Source organism: Bubalus kerabau, chromosome 5 (assembly GCF_029407905.1).
Source record: "Bubalus kerabau isolate K-KA32 ecotype Philippines breed swamp buffalo chromosome 5, PCC_UOA_SB_1v2, whole genome shotgun sequence".
Taxonomy (NCBI): domain Eukaryota; kingdom Metazoa; phylum Chordata; class Mammalia; order Artiodactyla; family Bovidae; genus Bubalus; species Bubalus kerabau.
In genome coordinates this window covers 86,252,665-86,265,472 of record NC_073628.1, presented here as the reverse complement: position 1 = coordinate 86,265,472, position 12,808 = coordinate 86,252,665, and the positions used below count along the sequence as shown (strand labels likewise).

The 12,808-nt window shown below is 45.0% G+C and overlaps 1 long non-coding RNA gene across 1 annotated transcript in view; it reads left to right on the top strand.

The window, feature by feature from the left end:
• The first annotated feature begins 1,964 nt into the window (after positions 1-1,964).
• LOC129652942 (uncharacterized) overlaps positions 1,965-12,808 on the top strand; it is a 39,911-nt gene continuing 29,067 nt past the window's right edge. Inside the window, exons 1-2 of the long non-coding RNA XR_008714856.1 lie at positions 1,965-2,103; positions 3,349-3,437. This is a non-coding gene — a long non-coding RNA (uncharacterized LOC129652942). The remainder of the gene's footprint in view (positions 2,104-3,348; positions 3,438-12,808) is intronic.

Genomic DNA, 12,808 nt, shown 5'->3' with positions numbered 1-12,808 from the left:
TTATTTTAACAAGGCTCTGTGTGCAGTGTTTTCTCAGCCTTGACTCCCCATCCCTGGTGATAAGAACGTTTTTCTTCTCCTCGGTACTGGGAGGGCATCTTTCATAGGAGAGTTATATCTCCTGTTTTCAGGAAGAAAAGGGGGAGATCAGAACATACTTCTTACATCTGTGGCTTTTCAAGTGCCTTTAGCTCAAAATAACCCTCATGCTAAACTGGTATGTTGTGGGTGGCAGGTTCTTCAGCTTTTCCAAGCCCAGATCTTTCTATGACCCATAGTGTCTAGCACAGAGCTGGGCACACAAGTGTTAGCACACAGAGGTTTTGGGTCATCACTCCCAGAAAGGAACTTTTATATACATTATAAATATACACGTTTGGGGAACACTTCCCTGAGAAGCCAAGAAGTCACAAACCCGGGTGCTAGTTTGAGAATGGCATTCTGCACTCAACTTTAAGGGGTCAAGGGAGATCTTTGGGTTCAGATTCCTTGTCTGTGTAGAAGTGAATGCGGCCGAGGTCCCTTGCGCTGGTTCTGACAGTGAAAAGAGACACTGTATGCAGAAGGATCTCAGAAATCTGCTAACGCTCACCGGACGTAAGATAGTAGAGTGTCAGACACTTAGACATGCTTTCACTTCTCCCACGGGCTGCACCTGTCTTCCAGTGGCTTCATTCAGCACTGGTCCATTCGTTTATAACCGTCAGGGGGCCTCCTCCTGCTGGACGCAGATGGGCTGTCTGTCCTTCACTCCCCAAATCCCGCTCCCAAGTGGGATGACTGATGAAGGCCCAGGTGGTGGGATTCTGCTGCACGTGTAACTTTTCTTTGGTCCCAGGTTCATAGCATCCTGTGACCCTACCTGCTCCCCGTCCTCGGTCACTCCAAGGAGAACCCCGTTCAAGGGGTGCAGGCAGCTGCTCCAGGGGGCATAGCTGCCAGGGCTTCCCTGAGCGATGGGGACACAGGATCAAGTGGAACCCCAGACCCAAGGTCCAAACTCCTTGCTGGATGCAGGTACAGCACCACCCCCCCTCCCAAGGATGGTTCAGTTTGTTTCTCAAGTCGACCACATGTCTTCAATCTCTCTAATATTACTAAGAAAAACAATTTCAAAATGTCTTAGCTATTAATTCACAAGCCCCCTGGTTTGATTCAGGTGATGAGGTTTAAACTGATTACTGCTGTGTGGGTCTGAGTCCTTCACGTGCTGGCTAGCCATTCCTGGCGGATGGTTCCAGACTTTGCTGCAGAAGCTGACTACCCCTGAGGTGTTCCCTGCAGCTCTCGCGAACCCCCGTTCACAAAGAACGCTTTAATGTACTGGAGCAGCCCGGGAGGGCACGGTCTGCAGGCGCCTCCTCCGGGCGGCCAGGCCACTCTGCGCACGCGCAGCCCTCTTGACGGTGGGGGGAGCTACCAGGCCCGCACCGCGCGCTTCTCCTGCGGCCACCGCCCCCGGGGCGAGCAGAGGTGGTAATGGAGTCTTTGTCGAATACAAGTGAAAAATGAAGAATTACGGCTTGAGTTCGCACTGTGCACGCGCACGTGCCTGTCAGAGGAGAGGCAACCCTACCCTAAACGAATGTGTGGCCGCCGGGGACCCCGCCGCGGTTCACAGAAGTGATGGGTGCGCGGCGCCAGGGTCCCGGCTCAGCCGGGCAGAGGGCGGGGCGGGGCGGGGCGGGGAAGCATGATGCGATCCTCCGCGCCCGCAGTCTGCACGTGGACGCCGGGCTGCTGGGGGCCGGGACTGCGCTTCGCAGAGCACAGCGATCCACCGTGTGCCTCGGCGCCCTCGGAGGTGCTGGTCACCCAGACCCCGTGGGACGGTGCAGATGCCCTCGGCTTGAGCAACTTCAGTGCTGGGTTACCAAGACACACCAGCTTCCAGGCTGCCGATTTTTCTCAGTGCTGGGTTACCAAGACACATCAGCTTCCAGGCTGCCGATTTTTCTCAGTGCTGGGTTACCAAGACACACCAGCTTCCAGGCTGCCGATTTTTCTGGAAAGTTTTTTAACTGTGGAGGAGAAAGGAAACCTTTTAGTTTTAGAAGCTGGAACTGCCTCGAGGGCGAGGCAAAAAGATGGAGGGGACTGGAGGTAAGAAAGGTTCAGAGACTGAGGGGAGATCAATTTTACCTTCTCTGCAGCTTCTCTCAGCCCCCTAGGCCCTGCCTCTTGAGTTTCCTTTTTTGGACACCTGAAAACCTGAACTGATTTTTACCGCTTTCCCCCCCGCTCCGTCTCCCCGCCTTTGCCAACTGTTTTCACCTGGTGGCTGTATCTGAGGCGGCAGGAGTAGGCAATAATTTCATCATCCCCGTCCTTCTCCACTTCACTCAGCTGTGTGCTGAGTGGCTTCAGTCATGTCCGACTCTGTGCGATCCCATGGACTGTAGCTTTCGAGGCTCCTCTGTCCATGGGAATCTCCAGGCAAAGATACTGGAGTGGGTTGCCATTTTCTCCTCCGGTGATCTTCCCGACCAAGGAATTGAACCTGTGGCTCTTATGGCGCCTGCACTGGCAGGAGGTTTTTTTTTTTTTGTTTTTTTTTTTAACCATTCGCGCCACCTGGGAAATCCACTTCACTCAGCATCCCATGCTTTTTTTTAATAGACAAGGAAGGCCGTTCTGTAAAAGGCCAAAATGAGCGCCTTAGACGTGCTAGGCCAGCCTGGAGAAGGAGGGAGCGACTTGAACCCTCAGGCATCTCGCACTTCGCATGAGATCACCTGGTTTGTCCGTGTCTCCCTCTGGCTGCACCCCAGCAGATAACTGGGGACTTCGGTTCAGGAGTTCTTGGCAGGGAAGGAGGCTTCTCCTTGTCCCTGATGGAGCGTTTCAATTCACTCAGGCACAGACAGGCGGAGGGACTTTGCTCCACAATACCCCTCCCTGTAGCCTCCTAAGCCATCTCAGGCTCCAGGCCGGTGGCAGCCCCTCTAACCGGCCCCAGCTCATGATTTAAGCATGGCCCAACCCCTGCGTACTCCTGTGTGACCCACACCAGTGAACAGACATCCTTTTTCCGTATGCACACACATCCTATTGGTTCTGTTTCTCTGGAGAGTCCTGACTAATACAGGCTGCCTCCCACCATGACTGTGGAACTCCTTTCTCTCTAATAAGAGCTCCCTTTGGGAGAGCTCAATAAGAAAAAAGAAAAACCCTCATTAGGACTGTCCACAGGAGCAGTGACTGCGTAAACCCTAATTACTGCACCCAAATTATTCTTTACTGGTTGCAAAGGAAGGAATCTCTAAGGTCCTTATTAAAACGAAGGACGCTTCTAAAGAATGGTAAATTGAGAAGGCTTGAGTCTTTTTTTTTCTTTTGCATTGACAGGAACATATAAGATCCTAAGGGCTTCTGAACCCCAACCAGGTCAGCCCAGAATGGCTTCAGCCAACATGCCCCATGGAAGGGAAGCAGCAGTAAGTAGTAACTCATGTTTATAGAGCACTTTATACTGTACTAAGTACTTTCATATTTGTTAATGTCTTTGATCTTCATCACCACCTCCTTTAGGTTAAGTATTAGCTCACGTCTTTGGACAAGGACAAGTCAGAAGGTGAGAGGGAAGGTAGGAAAAGCATTTGAAAAGAACAGGAAGGAGGACCTGCTTGTTGGTTCATTCATGCACTCATTGCACAAATATTTATTGGATACCACAGTGTGTCAGCTGGGGAGACAACAGTTAATGAGGGCAGTCATGGTCTTAAGTCCTTTATGAGCTTAGAGTCTAGCAAACATTTCTTCACTACCTGCCCCTGGCAAAGCACTATTGGTAAAATCCAGGTGTGCATCAGCCTGCTTACTGGAAGGTTTTCCAGGTCTGAAAGGTACCCTCCGGTGAACTTCCTTTCCCCTCTAGCGTACCTCCACCACAGTGATGGTCACTCTCTCTCCTGTTGTGGTTACCTCTTTTATTATCTTTCTCCCCAAGAGCAGGACCATTCTCCGCCCAGCCCAGCACAGTGTCTAGCCCGCAGTTCCTAAGGCATGTTTATCCACTGATGACCTATTGTGAGCCATGCTTGGCAGCAGTAACTGAGGCTGCAGGAAAGGAAGAACCCCAGGTCCTTTCCTCTAGGGATCTGGAGTCTAATGGGGAGAATGACAAATAGAGAAGCAATTATGTTGCTGTGATAAGTTTTGAGGGGAGTGAATAGATGCTTAAGCAGCACAGAGGTCTCCTTGGAATGGTCAGAAAGAGTGAGCGGAAAGTTTCCAGGAGCATGGGGGCAGGGGGAGGCAGAAAGGCATTTGGCACAGAGTGAGGAACATGAGCACAGGGGCACGAGGGACAGACTGCCAGGAGCTGGGCTTGGCTGCAGGGCAGGAGGCTTCTGGTAAGTTGGAGGAAGGTGAGGCTGGGCGCCCTGTCAAAGGCCATAGGCTGACAAGCACAGGGACAAATGGTGGGCAGGGGCACTTGGCGCTGGTGGACAGCACTGAATCATTTTTGCCCTTTAACCCTCATGGCAGAAAAAAAAATGTCCCTCAGATATAAAATCACAAAATGTGTTGGAAGCAAACTCAGAAGTTATTTAGCCCATTTGTCATTGGATGCAGAGGTAATTTACCAAAAGTCACAAAGCTTATGGTGGAGACAGGACACAAGAAATCTCCTGGTCTTTTTCACTAACATCCCACATCCTCAGGCAACACCTGCAAGAATCTTTGTATCATTTATAGAAAATTCTCAGGAACTTTCTGGTGTGTCAACAACTTAGTCTGAAATAATTCAGGAAAAAACATTTTTTTTGTCCTGTACTTGCAACTCTTCTGGAATTTTGTGATTGTTTTTTCTTAAAAATCCCAACAGAATGGTTAACATATTAGTTTGCTAGGGCTGCAATAACAAAAGACCACAGGCTTAAACAACTTACCCTCCTGGAGGCTGGGAGACCAGTATTGAAGTGGTGGAGGGTAGATTTCTCTGAAGGCCTCTCCCCTTGGCTTGCCGATGGCCGCCCTCTTGCTGTGTCCTCACATGATCTTTTCTCCATGCACACACCCCTCTGGTGTTTCTTTGTATGTTCAAATTTCCTCTTCTTTTAAGGACAACAGTCAGATTGGATTAGGACCCATCTCTAATAGCCTCATTTTAACTTAGCACCTCTGTAAAAGCCCTGTGTCCAAATGCAGTCGTATTTTGAGGTACTGGGGGTTAGGATTTCAACAAACTTGGGAAAGGAAGACAGAATTCATCCCATAATAGTTAATTTCTTCACTTTCCTAACTCCTCGTGCGTGCTCGCTCACACTCACTTGCTCTCTCTTGGGTCTATACCCTCTATTTTCTGGAAATTGGCAGTGAATCTCAAGAAGGCTCATCCTATGTCTTCAGCACCCAGGAGATGAGTACTTAGTGACTGAAAATCACACATCATTGGTTTGTCTGTTCTATGTCTTCACTACTGGGCAGTGAGCTCTGATGGGCTCTTCAGTGACTGTTTCCCAGAACAAAGCCTTGCACAAAATAGACATATTCTCAGTGGTTAAATGCATTCAAGAGTCACATATCACAGAGCAGTTAATTTGAAGTTTTTTAAGAAAAGCAGAACAGCAAAAAACTGAATAACATTTATTCTTTTAGATTAGTTAGAAATGTATATTCTATACATAAGAAATATGAACCAATAGAATGAAGTCCCAGAGTATAGTTTTTACATGTGCTTGCAATGTGATAAGTCCATGTTCCCTGAAGAATCATAAAAATTCACTAATCGTCCAATATTTAATGTATGAGAAAACCACCTAAATCATGGGGGAATGTTGCTTGATGGGGCACAATCAACTTTTTTATCTCTTATATTTGTTTCATATTTGTGATTGTAAATGCATGTGCAGCCACGTGAAATCAGTGTTAATATCTGGTTTCTATAGGAGGTTCTGAAAAGGTAGGAAGCCTGTTTTACTAGGATATTACATAACTCAGCACATTGCTGTGTACAGAGGATTCACATCATGAAATACCTCAGAAACTAGTCTGTGGATGATGCTTGTTATTTTTTACAGGTTTTGCTTAGTGACCCAGTCAGAGTTTCTCATGCTCTGTTATTCTAATGACACTGGTTTATCAAATGTAAGGAGTAAAATGCCTACAGTAGAACTAAAACAATCAGAGTGGTTAATGAAAGAGAGGAGAGGAGAGAAGTGGGAAAGAATAGGAAGGGTGAGTAATTCCCGTTCTCTCATAGTGGGTCATGTTTCTTAACTCAGCTATGAGGAAATCCCAATTCATGCAAAAATAATTCTGTCTTTATTATTCCATGTCTATGGTGATTTTAGCCCTCCTTTTCTGAAGGGAAAGGAAAAGCATGTGTCTTAACAATACATTCCTCTTGTTCCCACTGAAATGTTACGTTAGTGACCGCATTTGATCTCAATATAACCTGTCTCAGACCCCCTGCTGGGCTCTTACAGACCATTGTTAATGCAGACTCCTTCAGGGACTGTAATTTGGGATTCAATTTGCCATAAAATTGTCCTGAGTGTCACCTTGGTAATCGAAGATCATGTGACCCATGAAACACATTGAACTGAAAGATGGCACCTCTTGAAAATTAATGTCAAATTGTTTCCAGTAGTAAAAAGGCCTTAGCCATTTTATGTGAAATGAATGTCGCTATATCTCAGAGCTGGTAAGGGGTTAGGAGGAGGATGCTCCACCCACATCCCTTGAGCTGGGCCTCCAGGGCCTCAGAGCAGAGCCTTCACCATAAATACCTCAAGGCTCAGCACACAGACTGGGCAACCCAGCAGCCCCTCTGGCTTTGATGGTCCTTATCTTCTTTTTAACCAAAAATCTGCATGTGGTTTAGTAAAGGGTTTTTATTCTGATTGTACATATAAAGGCAGTTTAAATGTTAAGTCTGGGCAAACAAAAGTCATATATGGATGTTGGATATTGTCAGAAGCTTTTCCTGCATCTGCTGAGATGTTCATATGGTTTTTTTCGTGTTTGTTTATATGGTACATCACATTGATTGATTTGTGAAGAATCCTTGTATCCCTGGGATAAATCCCACTTGATCATGGTGTTCAGTTCAGTTCAGTTGCTCAATCATGTCCGACTCTTTGCGGCCCCATGGACTGCAGCAGGCCAGGCTTCCCTGTCCATCACCAACTGCCGGAGCTTGCTGAAACTCACGTCCATTGAGTCGGTGATACCATCTAGCCCTCTCATCCTCTGTCATCCCCTTATCTGCCTGCCTTCAGCCTTTCCCAGAATCAGGGTCTTTTCCAATGAGTCAGTTCTTCCCATCAAGTGGCCAGAATATTGGAGTTTCAGCTTCAGCATCGGTCCTTCCAATGAATATTCAGTACTGATTTCCTTTAGGATCGACTGGTTAGATCTCCTTGCAGTCCAAGGGACTCTCAAGAGTCTTCTCCAACACCACAGTTCAAAAGCATTAATTCTTTGGTGCTCAGCTTTCTTTATAGTCCAATTCTCACATCCATACATGACTACTGGAAAAACCATAGCTTTGACTAGAGGGGCCTTTGTCAGCAACTTAATGTCTCTGCTTTTTAATATGCTGTCTAGGTTGGTCATAGCTTTTCTTCCAATGGAGCAAGTGTCTTTTAATTTCATGGCTGCAGTCACCATCTGCAGTGATTTTGGAGCCCCCCCCCCCTCAAAATAAAGTCTGTCATGGTTTCCATGTTTCCCTCTCTGTTTGCCATGAAGTGAGGGACCAGACGCCATGATCTTAGTTTTCTAAATGTTGAGTAAAACTCAAAAAAAAAAAAAAAAAAAAAGCCAACTTTATCACTTTCCTTTTTCACTTTCATCAAGAGGCTCTTTAGTTCTTCTTTGCTTTCTGCCATAAGGGTTGTGCCATCTGCATATCTGAGGTTATTGATATTTCTCCCAGCAATCTTGATTCCAGCTTGTGCTTCATCCAGCCCAGCGTTTCTCATGATGTACTCTGCATATAAGTTGAATAAGCAGGGTGATGATGTACAGCCTTGACATACTCTTTTCCCAATTTGGAACCAGGCCGTTGTTCCATGTCCAGTTCTAACTGTTGCTTCTTGACCTGCATACAGATTTCTCAGGAGGCAGGTCAGGTGGTCTGGTATTCCCATCTCTTTAAGAGTTTTCCACAGTTTGTTGTGATCCACACAGTCAAAGGCTTTGATATATAGTCAGTAAAGCGGAAGTAGATGTTTTTCTGGAACTCTCTTGCTTTTTTGATGATCCAACGGATGTTGGCAATTTGATCTTGGGTTCCTCTGCCCTTTCTAAATCCATCTTGAACATCTTGAAGTTCACGGTTCACATACTGTTGAAGCCTGGCTTGGAGAATTTTGAGCATTACTTTGCTATTGTGTGAGATGAATGCATTGTGCATTAGTTTGAGCATTATTTGGCATTGTCTTTCTTTGGGATTGGAATGAAAACTGACCTTTTCCAGTCTTGCAGCCACTGATGAGTTTTCCAAATTTGCTTGCATACTGAGTGCATCACTTTAACACCATCATCTTTTAGGATTTGAAATAGCTCAATTGGAATTCCATCACTTCCACTAGCTTGTACATAGTGATGCTTCCTAAAGCCCACTTGACTTCGCATTCCAGGATGTCTGGCTCTAGGTGAGTGATCACACCACTGTGGTTATGTGAGTCCTGAAGATCTTTTTTGTATAGTTCTTCTGTGTATTCTTGCCACCTCTTATTAATATCTTCTGCTTCTGTTCATGAATTATGGATCATGGTGTATGATCCTTTTATTGTGTTGTTGGATTTTGTTTGCTAGTATTTTCTTGATGACTTTTGCATCTGTGTTCATCAGTGATATTGGCCTGTAATTTTCTTTCTCTGTGATATCTTTGGTTTTCGTATTAGGGTGATAGTGGCCTCGTAGAATGAGCTTGGGAGTGTTTCTTCCTCTGCAATTTTTTGGAAGACTTTGAGAAGGATGGGTGTTCAGTTCAGTCACTCAGTTATGTCCGACTCTTTGCAACCTCATGATTGCAGCACGCCAGGCCTCCCTGTCCATCACCAACTCCTGGAGTTCACCCAAACTCATGTCCATCGAGTCTGTGGGGCCATCCAGCCATCTCATCCTCTGTCATCCCCTTCTCCTCTTGCCCCCAATCCCTCCCAGCATCAGAGTCTTTTCCAATGAGTCAACTCTTCACATCAGGTGGCCAAAGTACTGTAGTTTCAGCTTTAGCATCAGTCCTTCCAAAGAATACCCAGGACTGATCTCGTTTAGAATGGACTGGTTGAATCTCCTTGCAGTCCAAGGGACTCTCAAGAGTCTTCTCCAACACCACAGTTCAAAAGCATCAATTCTTCGGCACTCAGCTTTCTTCACAGTCCAACTCTCACATCCATACATAACCACTGGAAAAACCATAGCCTTGACTAGACAGACCTTTGTTGGCAAAGTAATGTCTCTGCTTTTGAATATGCTGTCTAGGTTGGTCATAACTTTTCTTCCAAGGAATAAGCATATTTTAATTTCATGGCTGCAGTCACCATCTGTAGTGATTTTGGAGCCTAGAAAAATAAAGTCAGCCACTGTTTCCACTGTTTCCCCATCTATTTCCCGTGAAGTGATGGGACCAGATGCCATGATCTTCGTTTTCTGAATGTTGAGCTTTAAGCCAACTTTTTCACTCTAGCTCTTTTCAAAATGCTTGATAGAATTCACCTATGAAGCCAACTGGACTTTTGTTGGGAGATTTTTTTCTTTTTTAATATTTATTTATTTTTAATTGATTGATTGCTTTACAATAGTTTGATTTCTGTCATCAACATGAATTAAACATAGGTGTATGTATTCCCCCTCCCTCTTGAATCTCCCTTCCACCTCCTGCCCATTCCCACACCTCTAGGTTATTACAGAGCCCCAGTTTGAGTTCCCTGAGTCATACAGCAAATTCCCATGGGCTGTCTATTTTCCTGTGTTTGTGTATATCCTTCCATGCTACTCTCTCCTTTCATCTCACCCTCTCGCTCCTCTCCCCCATCCTTGTCCATAACTCTGTTCTCTATGTCTGTTTCCATTGCTGCTCTGTGAATAGGTTCATCAGGTTCTTCTTTCTAGATTCCATTTATACATGTTAATATACAATATTTGTTTCTCTCTTTATGACTGACTCACTCTGTATAATAGGCTCTAGGTTCATCCACCTCATTAGAACTGACTCAAGTGTGTTCCTTTTATTGCTGACTGGTATCAAAGTACATCATGAGAAACACTGGACTGGAAGAAACACAAGCTGGAATCAAGATTTCCAGGAGAAATATCAATAACCTCAGATATACAGATGACACCACCCTTATGGCAGAAAGTGAAGAGGAACTCAAAAGCCTCTTGATGAAAGTGAAAGTGGAGAGTGAAAAAGTTGGCTTAAAGCTCAACATTCAGAAAACGAAGATCATGGCATCCGGTCCCATCACTTCATGGGAAATAGATGAGGAAACAGTGGAAACAGTGGCTGACTTTATTTTTCTCGGCTCCAAAATCACTGCAGATGGTGATTGCAGCCTGAAATTAAAAGATGCTTACTCCTTGGAAGGAAAGTTATGACCAACCTAGATAGCATATTCAAAAGCAGAGACATTACTTTGCCAACAAAGGTCTGTCTAGTCAAGGCTATGGTTTTTCCTGTGGTCATGTATGGATGTGAGAGTTGGACTGTGAAGAAGGCTGAGCACTGACGAATTGATGCTTTGGAACTGTGGTGTTGGAGAAGACTCTTGAGAGTCCCTTGGACTGCAAGGAGATCCAACCAGTCCATCCTGAAGGAGATCAGCCCTGGGATTTCTTTGGAAGGAATGATGCTAAAGCTGAAACTCCAGTACTTTGGCCACCTGATGTGAAGAGTTGACTCATTGGAAAAGACTCTGATGCTGGGAGGGATTGGGGGCAAGAGGAGAAGGGGCCAACAGAGGATGAGATGGCTGGATGGCATCACTGACTTGATGGACGTGAGTCTGAGTGAACTCTGGGAGTTGGTGATGAACAGGGAGGCCTGGTGTGCTGTGATTCATGGGGTCGCAAAGAGGCGGACACGACTGAGCGACTGATCTGATCTGATCCCATTGTATATATGTACCACAGCTTCTTTATCCATTCATCTGTCAATGGACATCTAAGTGCTGCAGTGAGCATTGGGGTATATGTGTGTTTTTCAGTTTTGGTTTCTTCAGGGTGTATGCCTAAAAGTCGTATTGCTGGGTCATATGGTAGAAAGTGAAGAGGAACTCAAAAGCCTCTTGATGAAAGTGAAAGTGGAGAGTGAAAAAGTTGGCTTAAAGCTCAACATTCAGAAAATGAAGATCATGGCATCCGGTCCCACCACTTCATGGGAAATAGATGGAGAAACAGTGGAAACAGTGTCAGACTTTATTTTTCTGGGCTCCAAAATCACTACAGATGGTGACTGCAGCCATGAAATTAAAAGACGCTTACTCCTTGGAAGGAAGGTTATGACCAACCTAGATAGCATATTCAAAAGCAGAGACATTACTTTGCCAACAAAGGTTCATCTAGTCAAGGCTATGGTTTTTCCTGTGGTCATGTATGGATGTGAGAGTTGGACTGTGAAGAAGGCTGAGCACTGACGAATTGATGCCTTTGAACTATGGTGTTGGAGAAGACTCTTGAGAGTCCCTTGGACTGCAAGGAGATCCAACCAGTCCATTCTAAAGGAGATCAGCCCTGGGATTTCTTTGGAAGAAATGATGCTAAAGCTGAAACGCCAGTACTTTGGGCACCTCATGCGAAGAGTTGACTCATTGGAAAAGACTCTGATGCTGGGAGGGATTGGGGGCAGGAGGAGAAGGGGATGACAGAGGATGAGATGGCTAGATGGCATCACTGACTTGATGGACGTGAGTCCCATGAACTCCAGGAGCTGGTGGTGGACAGGGAGGCCTGGCATGCTGCGATTCATGGGGTTGCAAAGAGTCAGACACGACTGAGCGACTGATCTGATCTGATCTGATGGTGGTTTTACTCCACACCCTCTTTTCTCCACACCCTCTCCAGCACTTGTTGTTTTGTGGATTTTTTTGATGATGGCTATTCTGACTGGTGTGAGGTGATACCTCATTGTAGTTTTGATATGCATTTCTCTAATAATGAGTGATATTGAGCATCTCTTCATGTGTTTCTTAGCCATCTGTAAGTCTTCTTTGGAGAAATGTCTGTTTAGGTCTTTGGTCCACTTTTTGATTGGATTGTTTTTCTGGTATTGAGTTGTTTGAGCTGCTTGTATATTTTGGGAATTAATCCTTTGTTAGTTGTTTCATTCGTTATTGTTTTCTCCCATTCTGAGGGTTGTATTTTCAGCTTGTTTTTTAGTTTGTTTTGCTATGCAAAAGCTTTTAAGTTTAATTAGGCCCCACTTATTTATTTTTGTTTCCATTATTCCAGGAGGTCATAAAGAATCTTGCTATGATTTATGTCATACAATGTTCTGAAAGTTTTCTTCTGAGAGGTTTATAGTTTCTGGTCTTACATTTAAGTCTTTAATCTATTTCAAGTTTATCTTTGTGTATGGTGTTAGGAGATGTTCTAATTTCATTCTTTTACAGGTAGTTGTCCAGTTCTTTCAGCAGCACTTATTAAAAAGATTACCCTTTTCCCATTGTATATTCTGGTTTCCTTTGTCACAGATAAGGTGCACATATGTATGTGGGCTTTCTGTCTTGTTCCCTTGGTCTATATTTCTTTCTTTTGTTCCAGTACCATTCTGTCTTGATGACTGTAGCTTTGTTGCATAGTCTGAAATCCAGTAAGTTGATTCTTCCAGCTCCATTCTTTTCTCAAGATT